This window comes from Balaenoptera borealis, assembly GCF_965194805.1.
Source record: "Balaenoptera borealis genome assembly, chromosome: 16".
Lineage (NCBI taxonomy): Eukaryota > Metazoa > Chordata > Mammalia > Artiodactyla > Balaenopteridae > Balaenoptera > Balaenoptera borealis.
The window spans coordinates 86,077,129-86,093,678 of NC_138872.1; the positions used below are offsets into that span (position 1 = coordinate 86,077,129).

At 45.5% G+C, this 16,550-nt stretch overlaps 1 protein-coding gene across 9 annotated transcripts in view; it reads right to left on the reverse strand.

Annotated features, from left to right (window-relative positions):
• Nucleotides 1-16,550, reverse strand: part of SDK1 (sidekick cell adhesion molecule 1) — an 829,158-nt gene that overhangs the window by 287,748 nt on the left and 524,860 nt on the right. The window lies entirely within an intron of this gene.

Below are 16,550 nucleotides of genomic sequence, written 5' to 3' on the forward strand. Positions count from 1 at the left end.
GTATCCATCCCTGCCAGCTTTCTCTGGGGGCCAGAGCCTGCTCTGCCTTCACCCACAGTGGCCAGACGTGCCAGAGAATTCGCTCCCCCCATGCACCGCTGTCAAACCGACGATCACGAGTCGTCTACACACCTCGGCCCCCTCCCTCTCCCCTGTATACGTTCCGCACTGACTCCAGAGTCCCCCAGAGGGATTAAGCTCTGCTCGTCTACGGCACTACCCGCTACGGTGCCTGATAATAAGCCTCTGTCGGGCTGCCTTCCCTTAGTTGTGTCACATGTCACCCCTGTCCTAGGACTGCCTCTTGGATAAACCACTTGCATTGAAATCCTTGTCTCAGGGGATGCCTCTGGGACATTAAAACTCAGAACTCAGCTTAGGGTGTTAAGAGGGAGAATGCAAAATAAAACAACACACAAAACGCACAGTCCTGTGTCCTGTCTCCAGAAAGTGCTCACTAGGTGCCAGCATTTATCACTGTCATCGTTATTTACTATGAGCTCTGGGAGGGAATAAGAGAGAGGAAAGGCTCCAATAAAACTGTACAAGCAATGAAGGTCGGCACTGTGGAAAGACGGGGAATGAAGCCGGCCAGGAGCAACTAAATAATTCAGCAGCATCCATCCTGTTTATTGGAAGATATGACAATACACGCTATAGGATCCACCAACTTAGGAGAGAAAACGGGCACACAAAAATGCCCCAGCTCCACGGAGGGCTGGGAGTGGCTGCCAGGACGAACGGCCAGGGTGCGAGGCACGCGCTGACCTGATAGAAAAGCCGTCGCAGGTTCTCAGTAAGTGACACATGCACAGAAAGCTTATGAACGAGAAACACCCAGCGTGAGGGGACAACCATCAGAGGTCTGCTCTGCTTTCTCTACAAAATGCGAGGACGTGTCGTAAGTTCCAACCCCACAGCGGTGCCGTCGGCCCCAGTTAACTGCCCTGGGGGACCAGCCCGAAGGGCACCGGCCGGTTTGCATGTGGTAAGTCAGGAAGCGGCCAGCCCTGAGGACCTGCCGGTCACTTGCATCTCAGCTGTCCCCCAGCACGCCAGGCCGCCCTACCCACGCTCCCTGTGCCACACACGCACTGCGCTCCGGCCAGATGCAGCCGTCTCACCTGCGGGCAGGTTCAGGCTCAGGTACGTCAGGTTCAGGTATACCTGACCCGCCCCTCCCACCACCCCCAGAGCCGCCCCCGGGGTTGCTGTCAGAGAAGCCTGGGGGAGCAGGAGGTCAAGGAGAGCACCTTCCTTCCCGCCCTTTCTGATTTTCCCGCCTGGAGTGACAGGGGCCAATGGCAAGGAGAGGGGACCAGCTCTCACCTGCCCAAACCCAGGCCTCGAGCCCAGGCCCGCTCATCAGTACGGAAGCCTCATCTGTAATGACCTACTTGGGGTGGGGTCGCCTTTTCCTCTGGAAGTCTGAAGGAGCCACAGCACAGGTGCACTTACTTTCGGAGACTAAGCATCTTGCTTCACATAAAGTGGGGAGCGTTCCGGCCGCCCCACGTGCCCTGTGCTTCCTCTGCCTCAGAGTGTCTCCCTCTGTCCCCCCGCCAGCCTGTGAGCCTCCTGTGTCCCCAGCACGGGCCTGGCACACAATCGGTGCTGCCAAATGGCTCAATGAAAGGATGTTAAATAACGAAAAATTCAGGTAGGCACTGATTGATGTTCCCTCATCTAAGAGACGGAGTTAGCCACTCCACCGCTCAGGGTTCTCGTGAGGAGTTAAAAAGAGGCCCAGGTCCCTACGTCAGAGGCCAGTACACAGGAATGCCAGGAAACAGCAGCGACAACAAAGTAGCGGCGCATCCCCTTCAAACATACTGAACACCTTTTCTGTGTATGGCACAAGGGATTCAAATGCAGGAGGCCCTCAGAGAGCCTCAGCCTAGTGGGATATAAAAGACGCACAGCCAACAAAAGCTGTCAACAAAGGAAGCCCTCAGAAGAAGGCTGTGTACCTTGGGAAGAGCTTTGCACCCCTGGTTAAGGGGCTTGGACAGTATCTGGCAATATGCTTTTTAAGGGTGGTGACTTGATTGCATCTATTTTAAAAGTAGGATTCTTGAGGCCACGTGGAGCTTGAGGAGAGGGAAGAGGCTGGGACGGTAGAACGATGAGAAGCTCACATCCTGAGGAAGATGAGATTCAGGGCGTCTGGAGCAGAGAGGAGGGACCAGATTCTAGACCCAGCATCTTGGATCACGAGGCAGAGTGATTACTAACGGGGCTGACGATGCGAACGGGGTCTGGAGAATAGCTCTCAGGCGGCTGGTTCTGTCTTCATGGTAAAGTCTACATTCCTCAGAAGGGAGATGAAAGGCCTTCATAATCCGGGGTCCTCAAAGCCTTCCACTGGCCCCCAGGAGCCCTGGTTAGCCTTCAGGGGGAATTTCTGCAACTCACTTTTGCAATGAGACAGCCTCGGACAGCAGAGCTTCACACACCCCCCCACACACACACCCCACATACACACCCCACACACACACCCCCCCCACACACCCCACACACACCCCCCCCACACACCCCACACACACACCACATATACACACACACACCCCTGGATCAACCTATGGGAGTCTGCCCAAAGAACTCTGTCCTTCGGATACACCCCTTCCCCAAGGCTCTCAGGAAGGAGACCACCCTGTTGTCCTTTATAAATTCCTTTGGGACGCTACAAAAAGGGCTGTGCATGCTCTTAAACTTTTAAGAAACATTTTTTTTCTTCCTAAAAAAATCTTAGGAGGAACTTCAACGCAGAAAACAGAGGAACACGGGGGCCACGCCAGATTAAGAGTGTGTGCTGCACACGCCTGAAGCCCCGCCCGATGCCACCCAGGAAATCTGCTTTATGCCTGGGGGCCTCTTGGCGCCTTCCCAGGACCCCTGGGCTCTGCAGAACCCCGTAGGAAAGCCCCTGGGCTCCATCAGTCATGCCACTAGCTCAGACGAGGATCACATCTGTGCGGCCCCTCCAGCCAACACCTGTACTGACCTGTGGAAATGGGGTAAAAGCTCCATTACCGAAATTACACTTGAAGAGAACAAAAGCCAGAACGATCTCTTAGGTATGCATGACTAAATTGTTTTCTGCATCAATACAGTACAGTAACTCAGAGGATGCAGAGAAAGTCTAAATTATAGAATATTTTCTTTTAAATTAGTTTCATTCATTTTAACGGCTCAAATGAATTGCTAACGAAGTGGTTCCAAAAAGAGGCCCTGCCAAGGCCACTTTAATAAAAAAAGGAAGTTCAGTGGTAATAGTGACAGCGGTGGTGCCTAAGCCCTTAAAAAGAGTTCGTTCGGGTAAGTAGGCAATAGGTGCCCCTGCAACGCTATCTACAGTCCAAACTGGCTCTCTGTCTCACAGATGGGGCAAGGGGAAGTGTAACCCCAGGCCAGGTGATCGTAAACCCTAAACGTGAGGCTTACGGAGTCCCAGCACAAATTCCAGGAGGACAGAGTCAGAGCTTGCGGTCAGATTACGAAGGAGAGAAGAAAGACGAAGCCCTGACGGTACGGCGTTTCTTGGTTAACGCTGGCCGGTCAACCTGCCTGCACCACCCCAGGAAGGGTCTTGTACTGCCCCCTGCGCCGCCGGCGGGTCCACGGCCCAGCCCTAACGTGGAGGGAGACCGCACAGCGACCTCCCAGGAGAAGGCAAAGCGAACGTTTGCAGAGCCGCGTTGCAACGCCGTGTACAGCAACCGCGCAGGTGACGGCACCCTCCACCATCTCCCCGAGCCACGTTGGGATCCCGGCGCCTGGAGCCGAGGTGCCGCTCCCCACTAGCTGTCTATTTTACGTTTGGTAGTGTATACATGCTGCTCTCTTTCGTTCTCGAAGGCGAGTGGCAGCCAGTTACCCATGTCTTTCCGATCCCTTCCCAGGAGCCTCGTGCGAGTCTGAAGTCTGCGCTCGGGGCCTCCCTCCGCCTCTTCCCAGCAGGATGAACGACCGCCCCGCGGAGGCTTCCTAAGGCGTCCTGCCCCTGCGGCGGAGCTGAAGCCCTCGCGCTGGCCTTGCGCTCAGCCGCCTGCCCTGTGACCTCCTGTCAAGGCTGTGTCAGCTCCCTTCGTGTCGCCTCCACCGGGGGGACGGGTTTTGGGGAAAACCGAATAAGAGGGGGTGTGGGTGGAGCAGCAAGCGGCTGTCTGGGAATTTAGCTCAGGTGCTTCTGGGCTGAAAGGATCTGTTTCTCACCTGTCTGCATGTTCTTAAAAAGAACAACAGGGCATTGTCTTAAGATGTCACCACACATCTGTGCGCTGCTGCACTTGTATTTGGATCTTGGCAGCCCCCCGGGGAGGTGGCCGAGCGCACGCAGGGCCGTGTCCCTGCTGCCCTGTGCCTGCGGCCAGCCGGCGGTGCGGCCGACAGCTCGTCACCCGGCCAGGCCCTCCCCACCCAGCGGCCGGCACCACTCCCTCCCCAGTTCTTCACTCGCCCGCCCGCTGCTGCGTGTGGCCGGGCTGCAGCCCTGACCGGCTATTAGGCACTCATTTCTAATAGGGCTAACACTTAACAATTATTTTTGCCAGAAGTGAAGGCCCACCTCACCATCCTGGGGTCGCAGAACACACCCTTCTCTCTGCGAAGCACGGCGAGAGTTACGTTCATTAAGATCTTTTCATAATGACATCCTTGCTATCAAAGGGCACGGAGATGATTGACCTTGGCATCTAGGATTAAGGCTGCATTATTTTTCTTGATTACCAGCAGCAGAATAGAAGGGAAATTATAAAGCCATTGAGAGGATTAATACAGCCTTGATCTCTCTCCTGGCTCTTTATCTCAAGTGATTAAAATTCTGCAGGAAAAAAAAAAAAAATGGTCATGTGGCATACGCCGGCTGCCACAGACAGACACAGTATCAGCTCCGTGCATCAGCTCGCGGTGACAGCCGCGCAAAGGTTAATTATGCATGCTGTATATAGTTTTAATCACTTTAATCAGAGCACTGTTCCGCTACAGACCAGGCTGTAACTTTTCTACAGGCAGGGGAAGCAGTGCAGGCAAGGTGGTGTTCGTGCAGGAAAAAAGAGTAGAAAAAGGGTACATTCACCACAAAAAAGAAAGATAATGCAAAAGCTACTGACTGAACAACAAGATTAAAGCAGGTGTCCATCCTGAACAGGCAGGGAAGGGTGAAGGGAGCCTGGAGGAGCTGGGAGGTGAGGCCGACTTCGAATCTTCTCCGCTCCAGTTGTGAGGCACAGCCTGGCACCGGGTCCAGGAGGCAGGCTATGGCCTCTGCATCCATCGAGCACTGCGCCTGCAGGCAAACGGCTGAGCTCCCAGGCCTGTGTTGCTGGCTGCCGCACCATATAATCTCACAGGCACTTCTAATTCCCTGCCACGTTCCCTGATGCAAAGTGCACAGTTCCTTATTGTACCTCCACCTTTATCCAAACAATAACGTGTGCTAAACGGTTCACATCTGGTTTCTGGCCAGCAGGTACAGCAATGTACCTTCAATTACATGCTTTTGCGTACCGCCGTGTTTTGCCCTTACAATTTCGTGGTCTGGTTTCACTGTCAAAGAGTAAGAATATTGAGAGCTTTTTCAGTGCTGTGGATAATCTAAAAACCAGGCAAGTTACTACACACAGAATACTGAGAATTAATCGCCCCCAGAGAAGCATAGAGGAGGAGAGACCAATTGGGTACATTCTCTCAAAGAGAAATTATTGACGGTCTGATGTAAAGGTCACAGTTTAAGGAACATGCAGGACAATTATACATTTTTCATTATGGTCACCTGTATTAGAAAATGTTAATAAAAAATTTTTTTGTTCTTGACCTGGGTGGTGATTACACAGGTGTGTTTACTCTGTAATAATTCATTCAGCTGAGATTTTTATACTTTTCTGTATGCATGTTATACTCTTCTATTAAAACAACTTAAATGTCACAGGGCAGCCCTGAGGTTAAGAGAAAAATAATATTTCATCTAGGAGTAGAAATGATGACTATTCCAAGATGAGGAGGCAGGTGACGGGAAGTGACAAAGAGGATCTAGGACACTCTCCCGCCCTCTGACTTCAGGCCTCCCTTTGCTCATCTCTAAAGAGAGACGCTTCTCCAAGACGGAATTGAAGGCCCCACTTTGATTCCGATGAGTACAGTTTTAATAGTCACTATGACCGAAGGATTTGGTTTGCAGTTAAAAGCTTTTATTTTTTAGATAAGTGAATTTTTAAAAACTTTAATGTGAAAAAAATTTTTTTAAATATACTATTTGATTTTAGGGAGAAAATGTGAAGAAAATGCTCTCATCAAAGAATATAGAAATATTTTATTTTATTCTAAAACTCTCAAATGTGGAGATCTGAATGCTATATATGCTTTAATGGGGTGTAACTTACAACAGCCTTTCCAAGTGAATTTGATAATACGTCGCATTTAAAATATGCTTTCCTTCTGTCCAGCAAATCCATTTCTAAAACTGTTTTCTAAGAAAATAACCATATATGTATGAAAAGACATACGTATAAGGGAGATCACTGCAGTTCACTGGAAGTAAGCTAAATGTCCACTGATGGACATTATTCCAAATTTATTTAATTTGGAAAATCCATATAATGACATTCTATGATGATGTTATATACTGACATGGAAACCTGTCTATGATATAGCATTAAGTGAAAAGGAGATTATAGAACATTATATTTCATATAATACCATTCCTGTACATGTTTTTATATTTTCAAAAAAAATTTGGAAGGCTATACCTCCAAAGTTGACAGTGGTTAATTCTCTATGATAGCATACAGGTGATTTTACATTCCTTTTTCTTACTTTTTCTGTATTCTCTCCTTTTTTCATACTTTTATAGCCATAATTAAAATGGGAAAATCACGTAAAGATTCCTAACTGGAAAACAGAGCGAAGCCTCCATCACATATAGTTCACATCTCTGATGGATTAACCACCCCCCAGATGACATGGACTCAGGGCAGGCTCAGAAGTAGGAGGCAGCTGAGGAGCATAGGCTCTTCATCTCTTTGAGATACCTGACATCTCACAACGTCATAACAGCTGCCGTCTGCTGAGGGCCTACTGTGTGCAGGGAGCCACTGTTCCCTCAGTGAGTCCTCACAACAGCTCTGCCAGACAGAGAGGACTGTCCCCACATCTGGAAGAAACCAAGGCTCAGAGGTGCTGAGGGCAGGGACAGTAGAGAAGGGGTGATGCCCAGCGGCTTGAGGCCACACTAGCGTAAGGGTTAGGGGCGCTCTGATAGGTCGGGTGACCAGGGTTAGGGGCTCTCTGATAGGTCGGGTGACCCAGGGTTAGGGGCGCTCTGATAGGTCGGGTGACCAGGGTTAGGGGCTCTCTGATAGGTCGGGTGACCAGGGTTAGGGGCGCTCTGATAGGTCGGGTGACCAGGGTTAGGGGCGCTCTGATAGGTCGGGTGATCAGGGTTAGGGGCTCTCTGATAGGTCGGGTGACCAGGGTTAGGGGCTCTCTGATAGGTCGGGTGACCAGGGTTAGGGGCGCTCTGATAGGTCAGGTGACCAGGGTTAGGGGCTCTCTGATAGGTCGGGTGACCAGGGTTAGGGGCTCTCTGATAGGTCGGGTGACCAGGGTTAGGGGCTCTCTGATAGGTCGGGTGACCATTCTGATTAGTCAGAGTTCATTCTGATTGGTTAGGATCTGCTCCTGGCTGGAATTTGAATCTAGTTCTCTCTAATTCTGAAGCTGGATCTTTTAACTGTGCCGTTTCATCTATGAACATGCTACCTCTCGATCTAAGAATTAAAATTTATACATAAGACCAATGGGAGGACAGAGAGAGAGGTTATTTACCTTATCCAATAAGTCTTTGTTTTACAGAAAGAACAATGTATAATTTATTTTTACCAATCCCTGTTAATATTAAGATATATTTCAACCCCCCAAAATTGTTTTGGGGACACAGAGTAAAGTATTAAAATGCTAAGGCTTGGTGAATGCAGCTCAGTATCTATATCCCACCTTAGCTACTTCACATGGAAGCATGGTCACTTATCTTGATTAAAAGTGCCACCATGTCAAAAGAAAGTAAGTATCCATGTCCCTTTAAAAAAAATCTTTCCTTTGGCCACTGAAGATCTACTATAGCATTGTATTTTGAGGTTTGAAATCCGAAATGTAATCTTTAGTATCTTAAACTTGAAGTATCTTAGGATGTTATGAGTCATCTATTTCACATTTTAAAATTGTAAAAATAACATCCAGAGAAAAAGTAATGTCCTGCAACCAGTTACTGAAAGCATCCATTCTCTTAAATAGAATAAGTGCTGATAAGAGGATGATAATATTGGATTCTTCCTGTCTTAGTTCTATTGAGGCCCCAAGAAATTTAAGTAATGATTCCTTCCATATCCCACAGTGTAAGATCTCAAAGCCAGACCTGCAACATTGGATGTAAAAAATCTGTTCTGAAACTTTCAGCTACAGAAACCTGTTTTGCAAATTTGCAACCTAAAGGAGACTGGGGAAAGTAGCACCAAAAAAGCTGGAGATTAGAAAAAAAATTTGGAGAAAGTTATCAGAATGCTGGGAATCTAACCTTTATCCCAGTTCACCTCAAGTCAAGCGACTGGGGCTGCAGCAGACCCCTGGCAGAGTTTGGTTATGTGTCCCTGGCAATTTGAGGGTAAACAACAAGCTGGTGTCCAACTCACACCAGACCACGCAAAAGGACTGGAGAAAGTGCCTACAGTACAAGAGCCGCCCCTGGGAATGTAACTACCCTCCCACCCATGGCAGTGTGGAAGTTTCCCATGGATCGTGTTTGAGCCAGTTTGGCATCGTCTTGGACCTTGCCCAAGAGAACTGCCTGGAAAGTGAAAGAAGGTAGCACCTGGTACCTAGGGGCTAAGGAAGGGAACACAAGGACCTGCAGGCTGGAGGAGGTGCATTCTTCCATATTAAGGGATCTGTAGCTGAAGATTCCCAGCATGAATTGGTCTCAGGATTCACAAGGGCTCTCACGGGAGAACTTCGCTTTTAAACACCTATGCACGTTCAAGAAAGTACTAGTCAAATACGAACTTTCCTGCATCCTCTTTATATCCCTTCCCCAACCCAACCTCTAGTCAATCTTTCCTTCCTCTGTCCGCAAGTCTGCAGACGGGGAGGGTTGAGCTAGCTGGGAGACAGAGAGAGGAGAAACAGAAGTGGGGAAATGGGAGAAGCCAGCCACGAGCCCCTTCCCCGCTGCAGGCTGCCTGTTCCACACAAGCCTGAAAAGAGCAGGGGGGAACGAACAGCTTCCAGAGCCTCTCCTGTGTGTTCTGCCAGTGCAATTTCTGAACTGGGGATAATGTGGGTATTAAAGGGAGTGAAGGAGTGTTTGTTTTTCTGAGAGTGACTTGGAAGGTAAACGGTAGAGACGGGATATCGTGCAACTCTGCTGTCAGCTTCTACCTGTAGAGAGCATCACCTCCACGATTAGAACAGAAAAATGCCGGACAAAGCGCAAACCAATGCCTCTTCTTGGAACTGCCAGAGAACGGAAGCTGCAGGGCCCTGTGAACCTGGGGCTCAGGGCTGTGACCCTAACAGGCGTTCCTGTTCCTCCCCTATGCGCCATGCTGGCCTGGCATGTGTTTCTGTCTCTCCCCCAGAGGCAGAGCCCCCCACCCAACTAGGTTCCACAGTGTTCTCCTGCTACACTTTTGTTGCTCTTTCACGTGAATCGTAAGGCTTTTGTTTTTCAGGGGGATTAGAGGAGATGGGTACGGGCAGCATTGATGGCGACTGCCATTTGCCCCTTCCGGCTGCTGTAGGTTTCCACCAGTGCCTAAAGGCTGCGGTTGTGCTGTCCTTCCCCCTGCAGGTGAGGGGTTTTGTTCCTGAGGGAACAGAAGAGATGGGTCTGGGCAGAGTTTCAGCAGCGGCTGCTGTTCTTCTCCCCCAGCCAGCCCCAGGAGGGGAGCTTTCTTAAGACTCCCGTCGACCTTCCCTGTGAGCGCCCTGTAGGGCTCTGGAGGAAGCTCTGCACTAGGCTATGAGTGCCTGCACGCCCGTGGCCCTTAGGGCTGCACAGTCACACCAGCCCACACTTGACCTTAGACAATTTATTACAACTTGCAGCTGAATCTTCCTGTGGGCTTCAGTCCTGCCCAGTGGCGTCTGTCCCAGGTAAGCAATGCAATGCTCAGGTCCTGTTTCTCCCTGGAGGTGCCTATCTCTTTCTAGATTTGGAGTTAGTTGTTTGCCCCTGCAGTTTCAGTTCTCTGGAACTTGAATACACACAAAGAAATAAATGAAGGTAAATTAAAATACTTTTCTTCCTTTAAAATTAATTAATTAATTGAATAATTTTGGCTGCGTTGGGTCTTCATTGCTGCACATGGGCTTTCTCTAGTTGGGCGAGCGGGGGCTACTCTTTGTTGCGGTGCGTGGGCTTCTCATTGCGGTGGCTTCTCTTGTTGTGGAGCACTGGCTCTAGGCATGCGGGCTTCAGTAGTTGTGGCTCGCAGGTTCTAGAGCACGGGCTCAGTAGTTGTGGCACGTGGGCTCAGTAGTTGTGGCTTGCGGGCTCTAGAGTACAGGCTCAGTAGTTGTGACTTGCGGGCTCTAGAGTGCAGGCTCAGTAGTTGTGGCTCACGGGCTAAGTTGCTCCACAGCATGTGGGATCTTCCTGGACCAGGGCTTGAACCTGTGTCCCCTGAATTGGCAGGCGGATTCTTAACCACTGGGCCACCAGGGAAGTCCTAAAATACTTTTCTTATTTTTAAATTATGTAAAAGACTACTGACTGTTTAAAGCTGTAATGGTAAGAATGTATTGTGTGTTGATAGCATATTTAAAAGTAATATTATGATGATAATAGTAAAAGAGATGAGAGGGAAGAATTGGCAATATACTGTCAAAAGATCTGTATACTATACATGAAACAGTATAAGACTATTTGAAGGTAGATTCAAATTATTTTAAAATGTATATTATAAACTCTATAGCAGTCATGATAAGAGTTTTCAGAAAAGAGGTACAGAGTTCAATGAAACCAAAAGTTGTTTTTTAAAAAATATATATAAAAAAAGTAATAAACGTCTAGGCAGGATGATTGAGAAAAGAGAGAAGACACAAATTACAAATACTGAAAAGAGAGAGGGAACATTACTATTGACACCATATATACTAAAAAGATAATAAAGAAATACCACAAACAATTCTACACCAATAAATCTGATAACTCAGATGACAAGGACTAACTCCTTGAAAGAAACAAGTTACCAAAACTCACTCAAGAAGAAAAACATAACCTGAATAGTCATATATATCTATTTTTTTTATGCTTATCATATTAATTTCATTTAAAACTTAAAACAAAGCATACTTCAAAACACGGCATGGCATATTATCACAAATAAAGGTGGACATTTTATGATGACAAAAGTATTAATTCATCAAAAAAGTCATATATGTATTAACAAAATTATAGTTGTAGTTGAAGCATTTAAAAATAAAATGAAACAAAATGCCAGTCCCAGATAGTACCAGTGGTGAAATCTTCCAAACACACCAACTCTACAGAAAACAGAAGAGAAGGGAATACTTCTCAACTCATTTTATGAGGTCAGCATTACCCTAATACCAAAGCTAGATAAACACATTACAAGCAAAGAAAACTACAGATGAATACCCTTCATGAATATAGATGTATATATTCTCAACAAAATATAAAAAATTTGAATACAGGAATATAAAAAGTGTACAAAAGAAACATACATCATTACCAAGTGGAGTTTATCCCAGGACTAGAAGGTGGGTTCAATGTTGAAAAAAAACAATCAATGTAATTCATCTTATTAACAGATTAGATAAGAAAAACCATATGAACATCTCAATAGATGCAGAAAAAAAGAATTTAATAAAATTCAACATTCATTCATGATAAAACTCTCAACAAATGGTAAAAAAAAAAAAAAAAAAAAAAAAAAAAGGAAAGTTTCTTAACCAAACATAGGATATCCACAAAAAACCTACAGCTAACATCATACTTAACAGAGAAAGACTGAGGACTTTTAAGGTCAGGAATAAGGAAGGGATGTCTTCTCCACCACTCCTATTCAACAGCCTATTCAATCCTAACCTATACAAGAAGGCAAGAAAAGGACATAATACAGATTGAAGAGAAGGAGAGAAAACTGTCTCTATTTACAAATGAGATGACTTGTCTATGTGGAAACTCTTAAAGAATTTATGAAAAAGCTCCTAGAATAAGTGAGTTTCACAAGATGACAAGGTACCAGATCAATTTATGAAAGTCAATTGTATGCCTGTATATTAGCAATAAACAATGAGAATTTGTGGGAAAAAAAGAACCCACCATTTACCCTAGTACCAAAAACAAACAAAAAAGAAAAGAAATACATAGGTATAAATCTAACAAAATTTGTGCAGGATCTGTATGCTAAAAGCTATAAAACACTGATGCAGGAAATCAAAGAAGACCTAGATAAATGGAGAGGTACACCATATTCATGGAAGATCAATGTAGTGAAGATGTCGAATTCTCTCAAGTTTGACCTATAGATTCAATTCAATACCAAATAATCTCTTCAAAATACCTGACCCTTCCAAAATGTCAAGGTCATGAAAAACAAGGAAAGAATGAGAAACTTTTACAGATTGGAGAATAAGGAGACATAACAACTAAATGTAACATGACAGCCTGGAGTGGATACTGCAACAGAAAAAGGACCTAAGTGGGAAAACAGGTGAAATCTGAATAAACTCTGTAGGTTAGTTAATGGTACTGTACTAACGTTAATTTCTTAGTCTTGATAAATGTATTATGGTTACAAAAAATGTTAATGTTATGGGAAACTAGATAAAATGTATACAAAACTTTCTGTACTATGTAATTCTTCTATAAATCTAATATTATTTAAAATTAAAAGTTTACTTTCTTTTAAAAAAAGGTAATAGCACCTGCTGGAGATTTCCCCCAAGGGGTCAGGGAAAGACTGGTCTAAGGAGAATGTCTTGAAATGACAGTGAGAGACAAGAAGTAAGGATATTTATTTAAAAGCTGTTGCATCCTTCTATGTCCAACCTGTTCAGTGTAACAGTTACGCCCTCACCGAGCACTTATTTTGTTCCTGATAGCTGTCAACTTCTTCCCCCAGAGACTGGCACATAAGGTCAGCTGCCTTAGCTTAAGCGGGGCAAAGAGCTGTAAAAGTGAGAAGTGGCCATTAATTGATATATTAGAATAAATTCATAGAATAAGAGAGTTAATTTTAACATATCAAAAACTCATAGAAACTCTGGCCTCTAGATTGTAATATCTTTATGGAATCTTCAAAGCAAAGCATTATACGGCTTTACATAAACTTTTCTGAGTGCTGACAAAGGCTCTGTATTAAAGAATAATGCATTTTTAAATGCCCTCTATTATTTTGATCTTTTTTACTTCTAATGACACAACGACAGTATGTACTCCATTTACACTGAAGCTTTCACGTTACACTCAGATGGATGATCCAGAGTAAATCCATGAGACACTTAAGTTGTAATACTCAGGGAATGTTAAATATCAGATGGCATTTCTTTCAAATAAAATTATTTAAACAGCATTTTCTTCTTCTACCCCGTGGGACCAAAGGAATCCATGTATGATTAGTTAAAGGCTGCATGCGATGCGCTATGGTAGCTTCTGGTCTGAACTGTCCACGTGAGCCCTTCTCCCTTCTACTGGGCAGCATGGCACTCCCACGCCCAGGTGACTGCCCGAGACAGCCCACGTCCTCCTCTTGGCGAGGTCTCAAAATCCTCAATTTCAAAGAGTCAAAAGCAGCGTGCCTACATCTTCTCATAGGCAAGGAAAATGCACCTGGCCTGTGGGGTGTGGAGCATGCAGGAGAAGGAGGAGGAGTTATCCAGGAGAGGAGATGGGGCTTTGAAAAGCTCAGAGCCAACGCTGACTTCCTACCGCCCCACTTCCCTCTGGGCTTTGCTCCCCCGGTGGAAATCTTAGAGAAATGAAAAATGCAGCTGTGCCAAAATGCACACCGTGTTAGTTCCCACTTATGTTTTTTAAAGAAATCTTCAACTGACAATGCTCTGCAGCCAATCAGAATCCCCTATAAGAACCACCAGAGTTAGCTTTGTTTTTCCCCAACAAGAAATGTCAATCAACCTCATATTTCCCTTCTGTATTACTGCCTTTCGACAATGTAATACAGTAATTTACATTTTCTTGAACAGAGCAATGATACTGTACACATCATTTATTCATCTCAGGATATTAGGCAACAAAAGCAAGCAATGTAGATGTTTCTCACTCTGAAGGCTAAAAGGATACCTTTTTTATAAACAGTAGCTCTTGAACATACATTAACAGAAATGTTTGCAATTTAACTTCTGTTATGGAGAAAAAGGTATATGCTATACTACATGTAACTTATGTGCCCTTAGAGGTGCCCTTAGTTTCTGAAGAAACAGAATAAACAAGAGTATAGATTTATATTCATGCTAATTCTAAAATTAGAATGAAAGTCCAAGCTGTTTATCATGGTAGAATGCAGTATTAAAATACTGGTAAATTCTTGTGGAAGAAAAGTATAGAGGAAAGAACAGGGTTTGACCAGAGTAGCAGAGCATATTACATCACCTGGTTGTGAAGACTTCCACATACTTTATTTCATCTAATAGTAACGCAAATTGTGTTTTCCACAAAAAGAGCAAATTTATTAACCAGATGTCACCCAGTCTGTAAAGCCAACTTTGATAAGGTGGCTTTCTTTTCCTATTTCTTTTTTAATAAAGTCTAGTTCCTCTGTACAGACAGTTTTAATCTCATTATATCAAGGGCCTTCTTGATGGTATTTAATAACCACAGTGCTTCCCTGAGACAAATCTCCTTGCTCAGATGAGACCAGTCACTGAAATAAACCAAGCAGTGTATTTTCTTCAGAATCAGTGATCGGTGACAGGTTTGTTTATTGTTCATTAATACACAATAAACGATAACATTCCTAGTGGGTAATTGTCAGGTCACTTGATTACATTTCCTTCCAATTTATAAGGCTGACCTATGACTTATCAGTTTGGGCATTTCTTCTAAACTTCACACACCACAGAGTTGCAATCCTTCGTCATGGAAGCTAATGACAGAATTAACATTCTGCTAAACATTCAAACCAAAATGACTCTCGAGTTATGAAATAGGGTTTTTATGAGACACTTTATGTAATCTGTGAACTTGGATCATCTCTGGGAAGATATAAAGGATAAGTAATGGTCGCCAGAAAGCACTTATCTCTTCCATGAAAGAAAAACAAACACAAAAGAGAACACACAGTGCAGTGGAAAACCATGAACAGCCAACAGATGATAGCTAAGAAATAAAACACACCATTATTTCCGAAGACAATTCTGATTATAAAGACCCCACTGTCTCAAAGCTGGAAAATAACCTAGAGATCCAAAAGTGTATCTTAAGGGTTTTCTTTAACATGTTTTAATCAAAAGGACCTACGTTTTCATATATCTTCACACCAAAATAATCAAAGTCTAATTTCTGAACGTGATTGGGGAAAATATGTTTTCAATTAAGAGTTCAATTTTTTTTCTCTCCTGTGTTCAAGGCCCTTTTTTTCCCTTCAGCCAGTTTGAGCTCATCTCCTCAGACTGATCAACCAAGACCAATTCTTATTTCACCTTAATCCAACACAATAAAATCACCAAACGTGGTTTTTCTGTGTTTGGTTGAACCTTAATTTCCCTTAGTTCTCATGTCATCACTTGGAGAAGTAGGACGTTTCCATCAGTGCCAGGGATGAAAACCCACTTACAACAGCCAGCTCTACAATCTCCCACTGTTCCTCGTTAATTCGCCAGGAGGGCAGAGGAAAGGGGATGGCTGCGTCCTCCAGCCTGAACCCTTCAGGGAACCCACAGCCTCGCCACCACACTGGCCACTGAGCTGAGCGCTGTGGACTCAAGGCCGTTCACTCTCTTGGCAACCCAGCTCCCATGACCAATGGGGTCAAATTCCAGCTCTTCAGCTGGGAAACTGAGTCCTTCACAGTGGGTCCCAATCCTTTCTCTCACACTGTTTCTCCATCGTCACTGCCCTTAAAACGCATCATGTGGTTCCCACGCAGGGGACGGTATGCTTCCTCACTCTAACCAGCTTGGTTTCTGCATGCCCCCGGTCTCTCTCCTGCACTAATCTGTGGTCCATGGATTCTGGGTGGGAGGTGCGGGGCGTCCATAAGCTCCCTGGGATCGCGTGAACCGTTGTGTGAGTGGGCGCACTGTTTCGGAGAGCTGGTCAGCAGCGTTCACCATCTCACACTACACTCCCCCTTGGCAGTGACGCTCCAGCTACTCTGGCCTCCTTCTCCTAAACCTAACAAATCCCTTCCTTCCTAAACCTTCTGTGCTTTTTCTGTGCCCCTTTCATCATTCAGAGCACACATCAGCCTCTGAAGGGCTGCAGAGAGGCACCTATTTGCTGTCTGTCTTCCCCTCGGAATGGGGCTCATCAGAGCAGGGTCACCACTGAACTCCCAGAGCCTGGAACAGGT